The following is a 16,965-nucleotide window of genomic DNA, read 5'->3' as shown; positions in this document are numbered from 1 at the left end:
TATAAACGTGAGTATAGTTCATGTTGTGTGTGTAAAGCACATTATACATATGAAAGTTACACAATGGACATTATAAATAGCTACTACCTATGAACTAGCATACATTTGAATTCAACTTAAGGTGGTTTAAAAAAATCAAATTCAACATGAAGTCCATTCAATTATTTGAATTAGATATCATGGCATTTGTAAACCATACCTAAATTATGGGGCACCAATCTTTGCTCTAATTTTGTACATAATAGCATATGTAGTCGTGTACAAAATAGATTCAAATTTAGCTCCTCCATTCCAAAATAATCGTAGTTATAGGATTTTCAAGTGTCAAAATTTCAAAAAGAAGCGGATAATTTAATGAGGTTTCAAACAAACAAGGTCAAATATAACGTTTTATATTTAGGTCAATCCTAAGGTTTAAATACCTAGCCGCCCTAACCAGACGTACAGTTGTCACAGCAACTGGAACTGGTCCAACAAATCATTGTCTTCAGCGAGTCACTGGTTTCATCTTCCCTTCCCTTTACTTACTGTTACTCCTTGTGAAGTCATTGTATGTTCGCACTATCTTTTGTCTTCACTGAGTGACTGCGTGTTCTGTGTGGCTTCACAATATCTTCCTACCTGATCCTTACTACATTGCTGCTATTAGTCATTGTGCTTTCACTCTATTGAATACTTGACTATGGCTTGCCTAGTGTAGTCTACCTTCCGCTGCAGGATAATAGGTTTATTTCTATCGTTTGTCTTCATAACTTCCACGTTTTGAAGACTTTCATAAAAATCGCCTATTCACCCCCCCTCTAGTCGATATAACGCACTTTCAATTGGTATCAGAGAAAGGTGCTCCCTTGTTCTGTGTGATTCGGTTTAACCACCTGGAGTTTTAGCTATGTCGACTGGAGGGATAATTAAAGTCTCCGCTGCATGCCCTGTCTTCGATGGAACTGAATATCCCTACTGGAAGAATAAGATGCGCATGCATCTTGAAGCCATTGACATCGACCTATGGTATGTCGTCAAGAACGACGTTCCCAAGGCTGGAGAAGGTGTCACTGCTGCTGATGTCAAGAAGTTCATTCAACTGGACTCTACTGCCAAGAATATCATCTGTGGTCATCTGACCAAAGGACAGTATGGCCGTGTGAGTGCTTTGGAAACATCTAAGCTGGTCTGGGACTGGCTCTCCAAGGTCAATGAAGGCATCTCAACCCAGAGAGATCAGAGAATCAGTGTCCTTCGCAACCTCTTCAATCGCTTCAAGCGAAATGACAATAAGAATGTCCAGCTCACATTTGACCGACTCACTGACATCACAAATGAGCTTCAAGCCCTCGGCGCTACTGAGATCACCAAACATGAAGTCGTCAAGACACTACTGAGATCACTTGATAGTTCGTTTGACACCCTAGCCCTGATGATTCAAGAACGTCCTGATTTCAAGACACTCGATCCGTCTGACATACTTGAGAGGCTCAACACACATGAGTTTCAGCTTTCTGAGAAAAGAGATATCTACGGTCCAAACTATGGGCGAATTCGTGCCTTGAAGGCAAAAGCTGTCTCCTCATCTGAAGAAGAATCTGATAGCAGTTTGGATGATCCTGAAGACATTGGAAGGGAACTTGCTATGCTTGTGAAGAAGTTCCAAAAATTCACCAAGAAGAAAGGTTTCAGAAAGTCTTCCCGATCAAGCTCAAGGAATGATGAAGCTTCTACTCATGACTACAAGAAAAGAAAACATGTCACAAGTGCAAGAAACCTGGCCACTTCATCTCTGAGTGTCCACAGTGGGACAATGAGAACAAAAAGAAGAAGAAGAGAAAGGAATATGACTCTGACGACAAGAAGAAGAAGAAATACTCAAAGTCTTCTTCCAAGTCTTCCTCAAAGTCTTCATCACACAAGAAGAGCTCATCTGGCAAGGCACGTGCGTTTGTTGGCAAGGAAATGGATTCAGAGGAGGAGTCCGCTTCTGAGGAGGCGGAGGTGGAGTCTGAGGAGGAGTTCGATTCAGGCGTCGCAAGTCTGGCTACAGCATACGTTGCCAAGTCCATCTTCAACACTGAAGACAATGACTTCATCACCGACACCGATGCAAATGACAAGGACTACTCCGCTTCTACCTACTGCTTCATGGCACGCAATGCCAAGGTAAACACACGCACTACTCACTATCAAAAATCTAGTGACGATGACTCTGATTGTGGTTCAAAACCCAGCTACAAAAAACTTGCTAAAATTGCAACTGAACAACAGAAAGCTATGGAACATATTCAAAAACTGTTAGACAGAAGCGATGATCTCTTAGGTGCTGAAATGACTCGATCTGAATCCTTAATTGAAGACATAAAAAATCTTCACGTTAATTATGAGGAACTTGAAAGTCGTCATGAAACTCTCTCAACAACTCATGAAAAGCTTTCCTATGATTATCTTCAAAGGAAGCAAGATCTTGAGAAATTGAGAGCGGCTCATGAAGATCTTCAAAAGGAAACGAGTCACTTCGCGCCAAACAGATCAGTTCCGCTCAGGAAGGATTTGAACCACCATGTCTTAAATGCATTGAGCATGATAATGCTACTTCTGTTGCTGAATGTTCTACTGCTACTACTGTTGCAATATCTTCAACTGTTGATGTGGTAACTAACCCCTCTGCTGAGGATACCACTGCTATTGCTGATGAGAATGCTACGTTGAAGACATTGCTTGAAACAGGGATGTACAAAAGTCTTAAAGGGCATCAGACACTATGTGATGTCCTCAAAAAGCAGATTCTGAACCGAAACCCGAGGAAAGAGGGTGTTGGGTTCGTAAGGAAAATGAATGCTGATGGCTCTTACTGGAAACCTGAGCAGTACCTCAAAACCACGTGGGTTGCTGCAAAGGAACCTTCAGCAGATCCATCCAATCTATCTGGCTTCACTTGTGCTAACCCCATTATCATTGATGAATCCCTTGATGCAAACTATAAACTGTTTAAGAATCAGAATGGTGAAGTGTTTGCCAGGTACATTGGTACTAACTGCAGGAATGGACCGCCTATGAAGAAGATCTGGGTTCCGAAAAGGTGTCTGGAGAATCTTCCTGTGAATGTCATCATGACACCTCACATGAAGAAGACAAACCTCAGACCAAAGGCTTCATATGGTCCAAAGGCTTCATACAGACAGAGGACTCACCTGAGTCACACTAACGCAAATGTTTTGCAGGGAAACCATACTCAGGCATATGAATATGAGAGTGGTTCATCAAACCGCCATGTTCATAAGACCAAGAACTATTCTGCTTATTCTTATGAGTACTATTGTCCGCCTGCAAGACTGTTTGCTAGGGCTCCAAAGCCAAAGTTCTTAGATGCTGCACTTAGACTTATTGCTTCTAAGCCACCCTTGAAGATGTGGGTGGCTAAGAAAGCTTAACTCTCTTTTGCAGGGAAAGGTCTCCAGCAGAAAACCAAAATCGTCTGACGCTATTGCTGGGGACCTTAAACATCTTGTAGGGCGCAAGATCAAATGCCCGAATGGTCTTACTATGTACTTCGTTCCTGAATCGCTTGCTACTCTCCCTATTAGTCCTAATCTGGATCTAAGCTTTCATAACCCACTGGTTCGTCAAATGTTTTTGCTTCACAATGCTCTTCGTGAAGCCTATCCCCCTAACTGCACTGTAGGGTACGACACCAGCATCTTCAGAATGGATTATTGATAGTGGGTGTACAAATCACATGACTGGCAAAAGAAGCCTTCTTATGGTCTCAACCTTACGTCCATCTGACAAGAGCCACATCACATTTGCTGACACTGGTAAAAGTAAGGTATTGGGTCTAGGTAGAGTTGCAATCTCAAGGGATCAACACATGGATAAAGTCATGCTTGTTGAATCCCTTGGCTTCAACTTAATGTCTGTCTCAATGCTTTGCGATTTAAACATGATCATAATATTTGGAAAATATCGTTGCCTTGTTCTAATGGAATCTGACAAGTCTCTAGTATTTGAAGGGTATCGAAAAGATGATTTGTACGTGGTAGATTTCTCAGCAGGACCACAGCTTGCCGTATGTCTTCCAGCAAAAGCTTCAGAATGCTGGCTCTGGCATCGGAGGCTTGGGCATGCTGGCATGAGGACCCTCCACACCCTGGCAAAGAAGAAGCATGTCATAGGCATCGAGGGCGTCAAGTTCAAGAAAGATCACTTATGCGGTGCCTATGAGGCAGGAAAGATGACGAGGGCCAAACATCCCTCGAAGACAATCATGACCACTACTCGACCCTTCGAACTGCTTCACATGGATCTTTTCGGTCCCACTCATTACTCAACTCTTACTACTACTGCTTGTCTCTATGGCTTTGTCATTGTTGATGATTATTCTAGATATACTTGGGTGCACATAATCCTTTACAAGACTGAAGTGCAGGATGTCTTCAGACGCTTCGCCAATCGAGCAATGAACAAATATGGCGCCAAGATAAAGCATATCAGAAGTGACAATGGCACTGAATTCAAGAACACTGGCCTTGATACATATCTTGATACCTTGGGCATCACACATGAATTCTCAGCCCCGTACACGCCACAGCAGAATGGGGTCGTTGAACGCAAGAATAGAACACTCATTGAGATGGCCAGAACAATGCTAGATGAATACAAGACTCCAAGAAAATTCTGGCCTGAAGCCATTGATACTGCATGCCATACAATCAATCGTGTTTATCTTCACAAGCTTCTGAACAAGACATCTTATGATCTCCTTACTGGAAAGAAGCCAAATGTCAGTTACTTCAGAGTATTTGGCGCCAGGTGCTGGATCAAGGACCCACATCACACCTCAAAGTTTGCACCAAAAGCACATGAGGGTTTTATGCTTGGATATGGAAATGATTCGCACTCCTACAAAGTCTTCAATCTCTTTCATTGTCTACATGAGTGGTTGAAACAGTGGATGTGCGGTTCGATGAGACCAACGGTTCACAAAGACAGCAACTGACAAATGTGCTAGATGAAGTTCCATCCAGTGAATCAATCAAGCTAATGGGAACTGGAGAAATTATACCTTCTGAAGCTCATCCTGAAGAAGAACTTATCATCTCAGCACCTGATCAACATGAAGACAATGCTCAGCCTGAAGACATTCCTTCTAACAACGACAATGATCAGCAAGAGCAAAATCTTTGCCCTGTACATCCTCGCGTTGCCAATGAAGTGCAGATTGAAAGAATAATTGATAGCATCAATGCACCCGGTCCACTCACTCGTTCAAGGGCAACTCAGCTAGCAAATTTCTGTGGGCACTTCGCATTCGTCTCAATAACAGAACCCAAGAAAGTTGAAGAAGCTTTCATGGAACCTGAATGGATTCAAGCTATGCAAGACGAGCTTCAACAGTTTGAGCTGAATAATGTATGGGAACTGGTCAAGCGTCCCGATCCTCGGAAGCACAACATAATAGGCACCAAATGGATATACCGCAACAAGCAAGATGAGCAAGGTCAAGTTGTCAGAAACAAAGCTCGTCTCGTTGCTCAAGGATATACTCAAGTGGAAGGCATTGAATTCGATGAAACATTTGCTCCTGTGGCTAGACTTGAAGCCATACGCATACTGCTGGCCTATGCAAATCATCACAACATACTTCTTTATCAAATGGAATCCTCAAATGTCCTATGATCAGGCACACATCCTAACCCTTATGCATATTGATGACTTAGATGTGCAACACACGAAGTAAAGTATATCTTCAATCAATGAAGACATACATTCTAAGTGTGAATACATTAATGTGGAATTTGACTTCGGAGCGCCACGATAATTGTGCGCCGTGTCTGGGTCTAATACTTCCTATACGGTGGGTAACGCCACCACCAAATGTTCTATTTTGAAGTGTTTCACTCATGGCGTTACCTTGCTATGTCTTCACATTTGGTTTGGCTTCAATCTCAACATGTCTTCATGATTATCTTCACTATGTTGATTATATATATATACTAGTGTTCTGTCCTCTACATCATTCACTTATAGCTATGTCTTCTTGTTGAATCTTTTGAACTAAGTGAATGTGATCGGACCCTAACCTCTCTATGCTATCTATCTCAAACTCTATCTCTCCAAATCATATGCATTCTATTGAAACTGTCGAATGTCTTCTCTGCGTCCTTGTCAGCAGAAGATACAAAGACAAACCTTAAGTCCACTTTCAATGCTCATTCCTCCACATGAAACCCGGAGAAGTAGGAACGACCACCCGACAATCCAGGCGTGCGTGGGACGTGGAACAAACCCCAAAATTCTGCATGATGGCCACGTGTTCCTCAGATGCGAATCGCCAGGGGCACCTGTGTAATAACGCAGTGCCGCCCCTGTACCTATAAATACACACTTCACGGCGGTCATTATCTCTTCTTCCACTCTCGCACGAACCCTAGCACCACCGCTAGCCCTCGATGACGCCGGCGACGAAGCGCTTCGCTGCCGCAACCTCTCCGATGCCGTCTTCACGCCGACCGCGGACATCATCCTCTCCGCCGTCGCTGTAGGTGTCCTCCGTTGCCAAGTTAGGGCACGGAAGATCGAACTGCTCGGCCTCATCTTCCACTCCGTCTAGCAGTTCTTAGTGTGGTAAATAAAACTTCCTTTTTACGGCACCGTTGATCCTATGGCTTTGTCACTTTCTACCACAAGCAGCTTATATTCACACAAGTTAGATCTCTCTCATACTGCATCTCATAACATGGCTAGTATATTCACTTATGCTTCACAAAGTAGTTAGATTCCTCACTTGTACTAATCTCTGGATTCGTACAAATCTGGAACCAACTCCTTATCTATGAGTGAATGTCTTCGCATGATGAGGTCAATGTCTTCTAAACTGATTTATATTCAAAATCTTCTGAGAATGCATATGACCTCTTCCTCTTCCCTCGCACCTTAATGCTGTCACAGGTACATGTCCGTGGGAGAATGCCTTGGTTCTCATAGTCTGCATTCATTTGCAGAATTCTTACAACATCATATAAATTCTCCCGAAGCAAGTTCCTGTTTGTCCAGCAAGCGAAAATCTTTGAGGCCTTTGAACGTGTTGAAGCCTTTCAGTTTAAAGTTCATGGCTTCAGAGAAATCAGCAAGGAAGGTTGGCAGAAAGCGTCGTGGAGAAACATCTAGAGATCTGCCAAATGACCTCTCAGAACTGTACAAGACAGATCCTGAAGAGGATTACAATCAGCGCAAGACCCGAATCCAATGGATTCGAAGATATTGCGCAAAACAATGGTTCAAATACCGATTTGTAACCCAGGAATATGCTGAGAAAAATTCCATCAAGAGACCGTGGGGAGACATCCTATACAAGAATCTTCAACCCAGGTCCAGAGATGAAGCCATTGAACAAGGCTTCTATCCCTGCATGGTCCGTGGGCCACAGCCTGTTGATGCACACCCATCGTCACTACTATGGTGTCGTGACGACATTCTGTTCAAATGCAACTTCCAGTTTGCCCAGAACTCAGCGAAGCAAAACAAGAAGACATTGGGACTAGACTTCAACCCTGGTCCCTCAGCTCCAAGGGCTGATGGCACACGAGATGCAGAACCCAATGTCATCAGTCCTTTCTACAACCTTGAAGGCCTCATCACCCATATCTTGGTTCAAGGGACTGCAGTGAATGAGCCTGCAGCTGACGCTGAATCAGATGAAGCGCCTGCAGTGCCGAAGCCAAAGAAGTTGAAGAAGCCTAAAGCTTCAAAGCCTGCCCCTTCACCAAAAATCTCACGGGCGAAGCCACTGGCAACTGCACCTCCTGAAGATAGTGTGCAGTCCGAAGATTTATCACGCATCTCCAAGCCCCAGAAGGTCAAGATGCCTCTGCCACACACCGGCCAAGAGCTAACAGCTGCTGCCATTCTACGCAATGATGCCATTGATCTGTCAAGTGATGAAGATCTTGCAGATGACGCTCTTGAGCAACTCATCAAGAGCAAAGAAGAAGCAGAAATCTTCAATGATCTGCCTCTCTTTGATGTAATAATCATCCACAACTTCATTAATGAATGGTTTGACACGCCAAACATCAGCTTCGAAGATCTGCAACTACCCATTGGCCTCAGTGTCGCCTTCCATGGCGCCATTGCTTCAGAGTTAGCTATCGCCCAACGCATTGTTGAACTGAAGCAAAAGATTGACTATGAAAAGGCTCAGTTCAAGAAGCATATGGCCAAGCTTAGCGTGCAAGAGGTGAAGAACTTCAAGATTATGCTGCACGAGCTCAAGGAAGCCTTTCTCAAGAAACATGCAGAAGCTCAAGGTTCTCGTGAGCGCATGAAGGTTCTGGCTGACAAATGTGTGCAGGCCTACAATGAGGCTGAGAAGCGCAAGGCCCTTGGGTGTCCTGGCATCGACCCCAGGATGGCAGCAAAGAAGATGAAGAAGCCTGCTACAGCTGAACCTGACGCACCAAGGCAGGAAGCAGATCCCATTGTCTTCCCAACTAGAATGATTGACTCGAAGCCAAAAAGCCGGTCAACCGCTTCAGAGCTCAAGAAGACGAGGACTGCTGAGGCTGAAGCTAGGAAGAGGAAACATCCTGAAGCCTCTCCTATTGCCCCCTCCAAGAAGAAGAGGAAGACCAAGAAAGAGCCTTTGATAGTTGAACCCATTTCCATGGTTCGTCCTGACGCTAAACGCCAACTGACAATCCATGAGCCTGCTTTCACAGAGGCTCATGAAGCTGAAGACTTTCCAGCAGCTGATCCCATCGCTGCTGAAGACATTGGTCAACATGACCATGTAGAAGATGGTGCAGTCCTTCCTCAGCTCGAGAACAGCGAACTCATCGGCATTGGTCGTCCTCTGACGCCAATCACTCAGGATGCTTCATGGGTTGATCGCCCACAAGAGGAAGAAGACTTTGAGGCCCAGCCAACTCCAACTACACAGGCGTCGCCTGCGTTGCGCAGGCTTTGCAAAGGACCTAGGCCTCCAGTCTCTGCGTCTGAAGCTGAAACTGCTGAAGACATTCCGGCTACATCAGTCGATGAAGAAGAAGTCCCACAATCTGCTACTCCCCTGTCCCACCAAGAAGTGGTTCTCGAGGAGAACGTGATTGTGACCGACCCTCCAGCTCGTCAAGTGGAGGTTGAAAATCTTGAGGCTTCCACCACCACCACCAATGAAGCTACTGACGCTGTCATGGCTGAAGCTAATGTGGAGCCCTCCCCGACAAAAGCATCAGAAGTCAGCGAAGCCACTGATCCCACTGCTTCTATTCCTGCACCTGCTGCCGGTCCCCAGTTTGACTATCATGTTGAGCACAGGCCTCAGGTACAGAAGCCAATCCCAAGATTGCCCAGGTTCCCAGGTCCTGCATCAGCACCTGGATCCTTCAATATCAATGGCTTCAGAGCAGACAACACATTCTTCAATAGCTCCAGGAACCCCTACTCAAGGGAAAGGATATCATCTGATCGGTTCTGGAGCTATCCGCAGCGAAGCTATTACTCCTGCATACTATACAATCAAGGTCGCATCTTCCCCCACAAGCGTCTTGACATTGAAGCTATAGCTGGTCTGCCCTATCTGGAAGAAGCTCTGGATTGCTTCAAAGAAGTTGGATTGCTGCCATTCGTCACTGACCAAGAGCATTGGAATGAAGAGTTGCTGCTCCAATTCTATGCCACACTTCACATCCGCGGGTATAACAGAGATCCGAAGACTTGGGTCCTGGAGTGGATGACAGGAAACATTCATCACGAAGCCAAAGCCTTTGACATCATTGAGCTCACTGGTCTGCCCACTCCCGGAGATCTCTACAAATCTGGCTGTCAACTTCACAGTGAAGCTGTGGAGAGCATCTTTCAGAAGCCTGAACCTAACATGAGTCAGATGCTCAGTATGATGAAGCCATTACCCCAAGATGCTGCATATCCCAAAGAGTTCTTTGTTGAAGACCTAGAGTATCTGCCAAGGACTATTTATCACATCATAAGGCGAACTCTCTAGCCCATCAAAGGGCACTCTCCACATGCCAAGCTTGAAGGTGCAATGAAGACTTTGGTCTTCTATATTCTTCATGGAAAATGCTTCAATGCACAGGACTTCTTCATTAGCCAACTTGTTGCATCAGGCTCTGATCTGTTTGGCTTGAAGTTCTACGCTCCATGGGTCATGCGGCTGATCAAACTTCACTCCACTATCTCATATCAGCCATCTGCTCGCAATCATCAGATTTTTCTGCCTGATGTGGATATGTCGATTGAAGCCATCTATCCTGAGCTTGCCAAGGAACCTCTCAGTCTTCAGAATGCAGAGCATCAATTTTCACTCAGAACGTTGAAGGCGTGGAAGCCGTAACTCGTGTGTATCCTTTGGCTGGCACTACACGTGCACCGCATCCTGCTCTCACTGAAGCCATTGACAATACAACTGCTCCACGACCCAAGAAGCGCACTCGTGTTCTCAACGACCGAGAGCTTCTTGTGGCTCTTCATCAGAAACAGGATAGGCATCATGACTGGCTGAAGCGTCAGATGCAAAGCCTCTTGGTGGATGTTAATCGCATTCGCAATCTTGCCACCAAGAATGCTTTTGTTGCCCATGAAACCTCTCGCCGCACATGGAAAGGGCTAACGCTGATGTGTTCTGAAGATGATCTTCAAGAGGATGGCTTCACTGAGCGATTCAAGTTTGACTCCACACTTCCTCGAAGGGCAGTGCTGCGACGAACTCCATCCCTTGAAGACTCTGAGTTCTATTCCTCTGTTGCAACTGTGAATGCCAGAGTGATCGAGGATGAAGATGATGCTACTTCACCGCCACCTCCTTCAGCACGCTTCGACTCTGCTCCAAGCTCTTCAGCACCGCCAAACACCACCAACGACCCTGCTGCTTCACCTACTCCTCATGGGAACGAGTAGATGCTCTATGTCTTCAAACCTTTTTGGTCCTTACTGACAAAAGGGGGAGAAGCATATGAGGTTGATAGTCTTCAAGCAGGTCCATATGGGCGGGTGCTTTATATTTTGCTTCGTTCTTACAACTCTCGTTTTGCTACATTTGGTTCTTTGAGTTGTAACACTTAAACTCGATATAAAGCACCCGCCCATATGGACCTGCTTGAAGACTATCAACCTCATATGCTTCTCCCCCATTTGTCAGTAAGGACCAAAAAATTTTGAAGACATAGAGCATCTACTCGTTCCCATGAGGAGTAGGTGAAGCAGCAGGGTCGTTGGTGGTGTTTGGCGGTGCTACTCGATGGTCGTCTGCTACTTATCTGCCACCTTGTGTTGCGATGATAAATTCCGCACTTAGATCATTCTGCAGACGTCCATTTTCCATTATGCATGTCATTATCTTCATATACTTGCACATGCATAGTGGATTGTCATCATAAGTTGAAGTGGATCTCCACAAGTACAACCTGCCATGTGCATTTGCATTCCAAAAGCAAATTACTTATATGCACATCTTCAGGGGGAGCCCTTGCAACTTATGAAGACAATTCCTTATACTTTACAATTTCACAGATTATATTCCCCGTTGAAAACTTCAACTAGTTTTTCATTAATCACCAAAAAGGGGGAGATTGTAAGTGCATCTACTGCCACCCCTAGTTGGTTTTGGAGTATTGACGACAAACCTAGTTGAGGGACTAATGTGTTTGTGAGAATTGCAGGATAACACAGGTAGAAGTCCCTCATTGATTCGGTTTTCCTACCAGAGATGACCCCTAAAAATGTATGAAGACATTGAAGTCAAAGGGTGGTATATGAAGATATTCACATTGAAGACTATGACAAGAGAAGACACCACATGAAGCCTATGGAGCTCGAAGACTTAGATCTTTCGTAGTTCTCTTTCTTCTGTGTTGAGTCATAGGAACCACCGTACTGTTAAGTGGGGTCCAAGAGAACTAGTCAGAATGACTGAAGTGATGCTTAAACAAACCTATGTCTTCCAGTGAAGACTTTGAGAGCGAATCTTGTCCAGAGTCAGGCAAGTCAGCTTTGCTTGTAGCCCAAGTAAAGTTGCCGTGTGAGTTTGAAATCTGACCGTTGGAACACGTGTCAGTTCCTTAGTGACCCAGGGTCATTTCGGACAAATCAGGTCGGGTTGCCAAGTGGCTATAAATAGCCCACCCCCTACAACCATAAACGGTTGGCTGCTCAGATTCAGAGTACGGCTTTTGTCGTTTGAGAGCAACCCACCTCGAAGCCTTTGAGAGAGAATTCCTTGCGAGGATAAAGCCCTAACCACCCAGAGCCAAAGAGAATTAGGCATCACTTAAGTCTTCTTGTCTGTGTGATCTGAAGACTTATTACACTTGAGGACTGTGCATCCTCCAGCCGGTTAGGCGTCGCGTTCTGAGCATCCAAGAGACATTGTGGATTGCCGGTGAACGAAGTTTGTGAAGGTTTGGGAGTCTACCTTGAAGACTTACCAGAGTGATTGGGAGAGGTCTGTGTGACCTTAGCTCAAGGGGAATACGGTGAGGACTGGGTGTCCTGAGCTGCGTGTTCAGGACTGGGTGTCCGGGACTGTGTGTCCTAAGGTTTAAATACCTAGCCGCCCTAACCAGACGTACAGTTGTCACAGCAACTGGAACTGGTCCAACAAATCATTGTCTTCAGCGAGTCACTGGTTTCATCTTCCCTTCCCTTTACTTACTGTTACTCCTTGTGAAGTCATTGTATGTTCGCACTATCTTTTGTCTTCACTGAGTGACTGTGTGTTCTGTGTGGCTTCACAATATCTTCCTACCTGATCCTTACTACATTGCTGCTATTAGTCATTGTGCTTTCACTCTATTGAATACTTGACTATGGCTTGCCTAGTGTAGTCTACCTTCCGCTGCAGGGTAATAGGTTTATTTCTATCGTTCGTCTTCATAACTTCCACGTTTTGAAGACTTTCATAAAAATCGCCTATTCACCCCCCCTCTAGTCGATATAACGCACTTTCACAAACCCGATTAAACAGGAAAGGGCGGGATTTTTCCCGCATGGTAGATGATACTGGCCATACATTTCAAACGCAATTTTAATGTATGCAAACTGAATAATTATAAGTAACAATATGATATCTAGTAAAACTAAAAACACATATGATTTATTGTGTTAGAGTGTAGTTGTAGTGCTGTATTGCATAGTTGTTAGATGTAACATTCGAGAACGTGTAGAGATGTAGTTTTGGAGGGCCTACAGACAGAAAAGCGTAATACGGTCACTGAACTTCAGAATAAGCTGATTACGGTCACTATATACGTTTTGCGGTGATTATACGGTCACTTGCTCACAGCTCAACATCGGATTGCTCTCTGTTGATCGGCCAAATAGTCTGCGTGGCGCCATGTTGACTAGTTAACTTGACCACATTCATTGTGGGTCCCACCTGTCAGTTCGCATAGCCAAAAGGTCAGATAAACACAAATTTACGCAGGCGCGACAAGGCTCCAACCCGTGCGCGGGAATCACCTGGTTGTGTATGTGTCTGTCAGGGCCTGATGTGTGCGCATGCACATGTAGGTTGAGCACTTGAGCATGAGAGTGTGTGTTGGTCGTGTGGTGTACTGTGGTGTGCATGCATGCGTGCGTGTGTGCGTGTGAGTGTTGCGTGCGTGCATGGCTGCGTGTGTATGTGTGAGTGTTGCGTGCGTGCATGGGTGCATGTGTTTGTGTGAGTGTTGCGTGGATGCAGTTCGTGTGCATGCGTGCGTGTGTGTATAATCACCACACCAGCTCCTGTGTGTTAAAACAGACGGCTCAGCATACCAATACAAGGCCACCTTGTCTGCTGTGCCCGCGGTCATGACTTCGAACCACCGTCCAAATATTCTTTTGTCGTTTGTTTTCATTCTTACTAGCAAGATGCCCGTGCGTTGCACGTAACATCAAGATGCATTTGTATGACTTGTTTATCTTGTGAGAGAAAAGGATGAACGAGGGAAGGCCTTATTTGCAAATGTGGAGAGGTGTGTGGGTACCTTTTTGCAAAATTGCCATAGTTTCTTTCCTATCCGTCAGTTATAAATCAGACGGCCTATATTGCAGGATGGCAGGCACACCATCGTCACCAACTCTGTTTTTATAAGAGTGTATTTTATGTATTTTATAAGAGTGTAGATGTAGAGTAGATACAAGTCGACAGGTGGGCACGATGGTAGTGAGATAATGTGATGCAACACTAGAGGTGCCACGTGGAGCGTTTAACTGGTCAAGTAGTCATGTCATGAGCAAATACAGAGTTGTACGGTGAGCCCGTGACTGCATAATAACCACTAAACATAAATGGTGACCGTAATGAGTGGATTCTGAAGTCCAATGTACGTATCGTGCTTTCGCTTCAAATACAATGATCGTCATTGCATATATCGCGAGAGAAAGATGAAACATGCCTGAATTTTCTGGGGGGCTTACTTTTAGAGGACCTGGAGATAGTTTTGTATGCATACGTGAAAGGGCGTACAGGGGGGGGTATGCGATGGAGAGAGAGATGCTCTTCGTTTCTCTTTATTATGACTAACTTTGTATATAGTATAAAAATATACAAATTCACATTGCGGAATAAATATCATTGTGGGCACCATGCAATGCAAATTAGCGTTCGTACTCCTCCATATAACTTTGTAATGTTGTATATATGTAGAAACTCTAAAATATTTTTTGGCCACACTTTATTCAAAAGGAATGTTGTATGCGAAATAAACATGAAGAGAGGGCTTTTTAGATCAATGGGGTATGTGATGTAACATGTGTGAATGTGTAGTTGATGCATTTGGCGGGGCCTAGAGAGGTATGTGTGTGTATTACGTATTCGAGAGAGGCCTGGATAGAGGGGCCGACGGGGGGCGTGGGAGAGATAGCACGAGAAATGAGAGTGGTCTAGAGAGAGACGAATATGACGTCACGACAAGAGATTCCATTCTGTTGAGTGTGTATATGCAAGGGGGAGGGAATAGAGGCACCAGGAGAAATTTTCTATGTGTGTGGTGTTTGTGTTGGTATTTGTGGGTGTGAGAAGATAATGAGACGTGGGGGCAGAGGGTGTGTCACCGCGTGAGGTCTGGTGGGTCGAGGTGAGGCCCTTCATTCTGTTCCATCCTGTGCCACATTGGTTGGCTCGTGGCACATTTAGGAAGACCCATGGATGACTAGTCGTACAAGACAAAGATAGCAGAACTGTGAAGGACTCTGTGTCCACTGAGAAAGCCGGATAGGATTGGTAACCCTAGGTTCTTGGACTAAGGTAACCCCTTTATCTCTGATATTACTATTCATCCAACCTAACTTTAAGGGGCATCCTACAGAATGCTCTGCTAGAATCATACTCGTCGATTAGGAAGAGAGGTGTGAGACAATGCGTGAGAGACAGGCGTAAAGATAATGTGCGTACATGAGACACGTAGGAAGGTCCATGTATATAGAAAGGATCAATGAGGATTGTGCGTGTGTATGTTTGCGAGAGGAAGAGTGCTTGTGATAAAGGTTAGTGAAAATAGTTGTAAATGGTTATGAGAGAGAGGGAGGGTTATATCTAGAGCATGTGTGCGAGAAAGACACCTCGGGAGAGAGTGTGTGAGCATGTGTGAGAGACCACCGATGGAGAGTGAAACTACATGTAAAAGACTGCTCTACACATTGATTAAAGATATAAATTATATCCAAATATTAGGATGGGATCATGATATTTGCAATTCGTGTAAGGAGCGGTCATTGATCCATCAGACATCTAGATTCTATCGAATTTGAGCATGTCTATGTTATTATTCGACACAATTGATCCCCATAGTTGGTATTTTGAACTCCAGACAATGCATCACTTTAGCAATCGAATATAAACGTGAGTATAGTTCATGTTGTGTGTGTAAAGAACATTATACATATGAAAGTTACACAATGGACATTATAAATAGCTACTACCTATGAACTAGCATACATTTGAATTCAACTTAAGGTGGTTTAAAAAAATCAAATTCAACATGAAGTCCATTCAATTATTTGAATTAGATATCATGGCATTTGTAAACCATACCTAAATTATGGGGCACCAATCTTTGCTCTAATTTTGTACATAATAGCATATGTAGTCGTGTACAAAATAGATTCAAATTTAGCTCCTCCATTCCAAAATAATCGTAGTTATAGGATTTTCAAGTGTCAAAATTTCAAAAAGAAGCGGATAATTTAATGAGGTTTCAAACAAACAAGGTCAAATATAACGTTGTATATTTAGGTCAATCCTCATAGTTCAAGAGTACTCTAAACGTGAATGCTTGTGTTTCAAAATTTCGAACGAAGCGCCAAAAGAGCCTCTACTCGCCTGAAACCGCGTGAGACCAATGTTTGGTAGTACAAGGAAATTACTTTTCTAATAACTCCGACCCATGAAACCTACCGGCCTGACGTCCAAAGGTCTAAACCGGGTTAGGTTTGTAGCTACATCTTGACGCCACGCAACCGCATCCGAAAAACATTCATACACAATGGCACCTAAGCACACATGCACGCGGCCGTAATCGCTCCCGCCCACTATTTGGGACACCTGGGATTACCGTCCTACCCCCGACCCACAGTAGGTCCCAAATTTAAGAGGGGGGCAAAGTTTGTACTTTCCCCAAATTTCAAACAAGCGCGTCCCATCTTCTGTTCAAAAAAGCCAAAAACAAGCGCGCCCCAGACCGAAACATTGTTCCCCCCACCCGTCCGATTCCCCATTCGTACTCCGTGGGCGCCAAAACTACCTCTCCACCAGCCGCGAAACCCCGGCGTCCTCCGTCCGCTACCCCATCCCACCCATGAACCACCGCCCTCCTCCATCACGCCGGAGCCGATACCCTGACGTCGTCGTCCACCGCAACCTCAACCGCAACGCCCTCCACGACTAGTAGTTGAAGCCGAGGCCGAGCCGTCTGTACCCGAGCCAGTTCAACCACGCCGTCCTGCGCCTCACCGCTGCCACTCCAAATTCGCCACCCTCCA

Source organism: Triticum urartu, chromosome 4 (genome assembly GCF_003073215.2).
Source record: "Triticum urartu cultivar G1812 chromosome 4, Tu2.1, whole genome shotgun sequence".
Taxonomy (NCBI): Eukaryota; Viridiplantae; Streptophyta; class Magnoliopsida; order Poales; family Poaceae; genus Triticum; species Triticum urartu.
Note: the sequence above shows the minus strand (reverse complement) of the source record.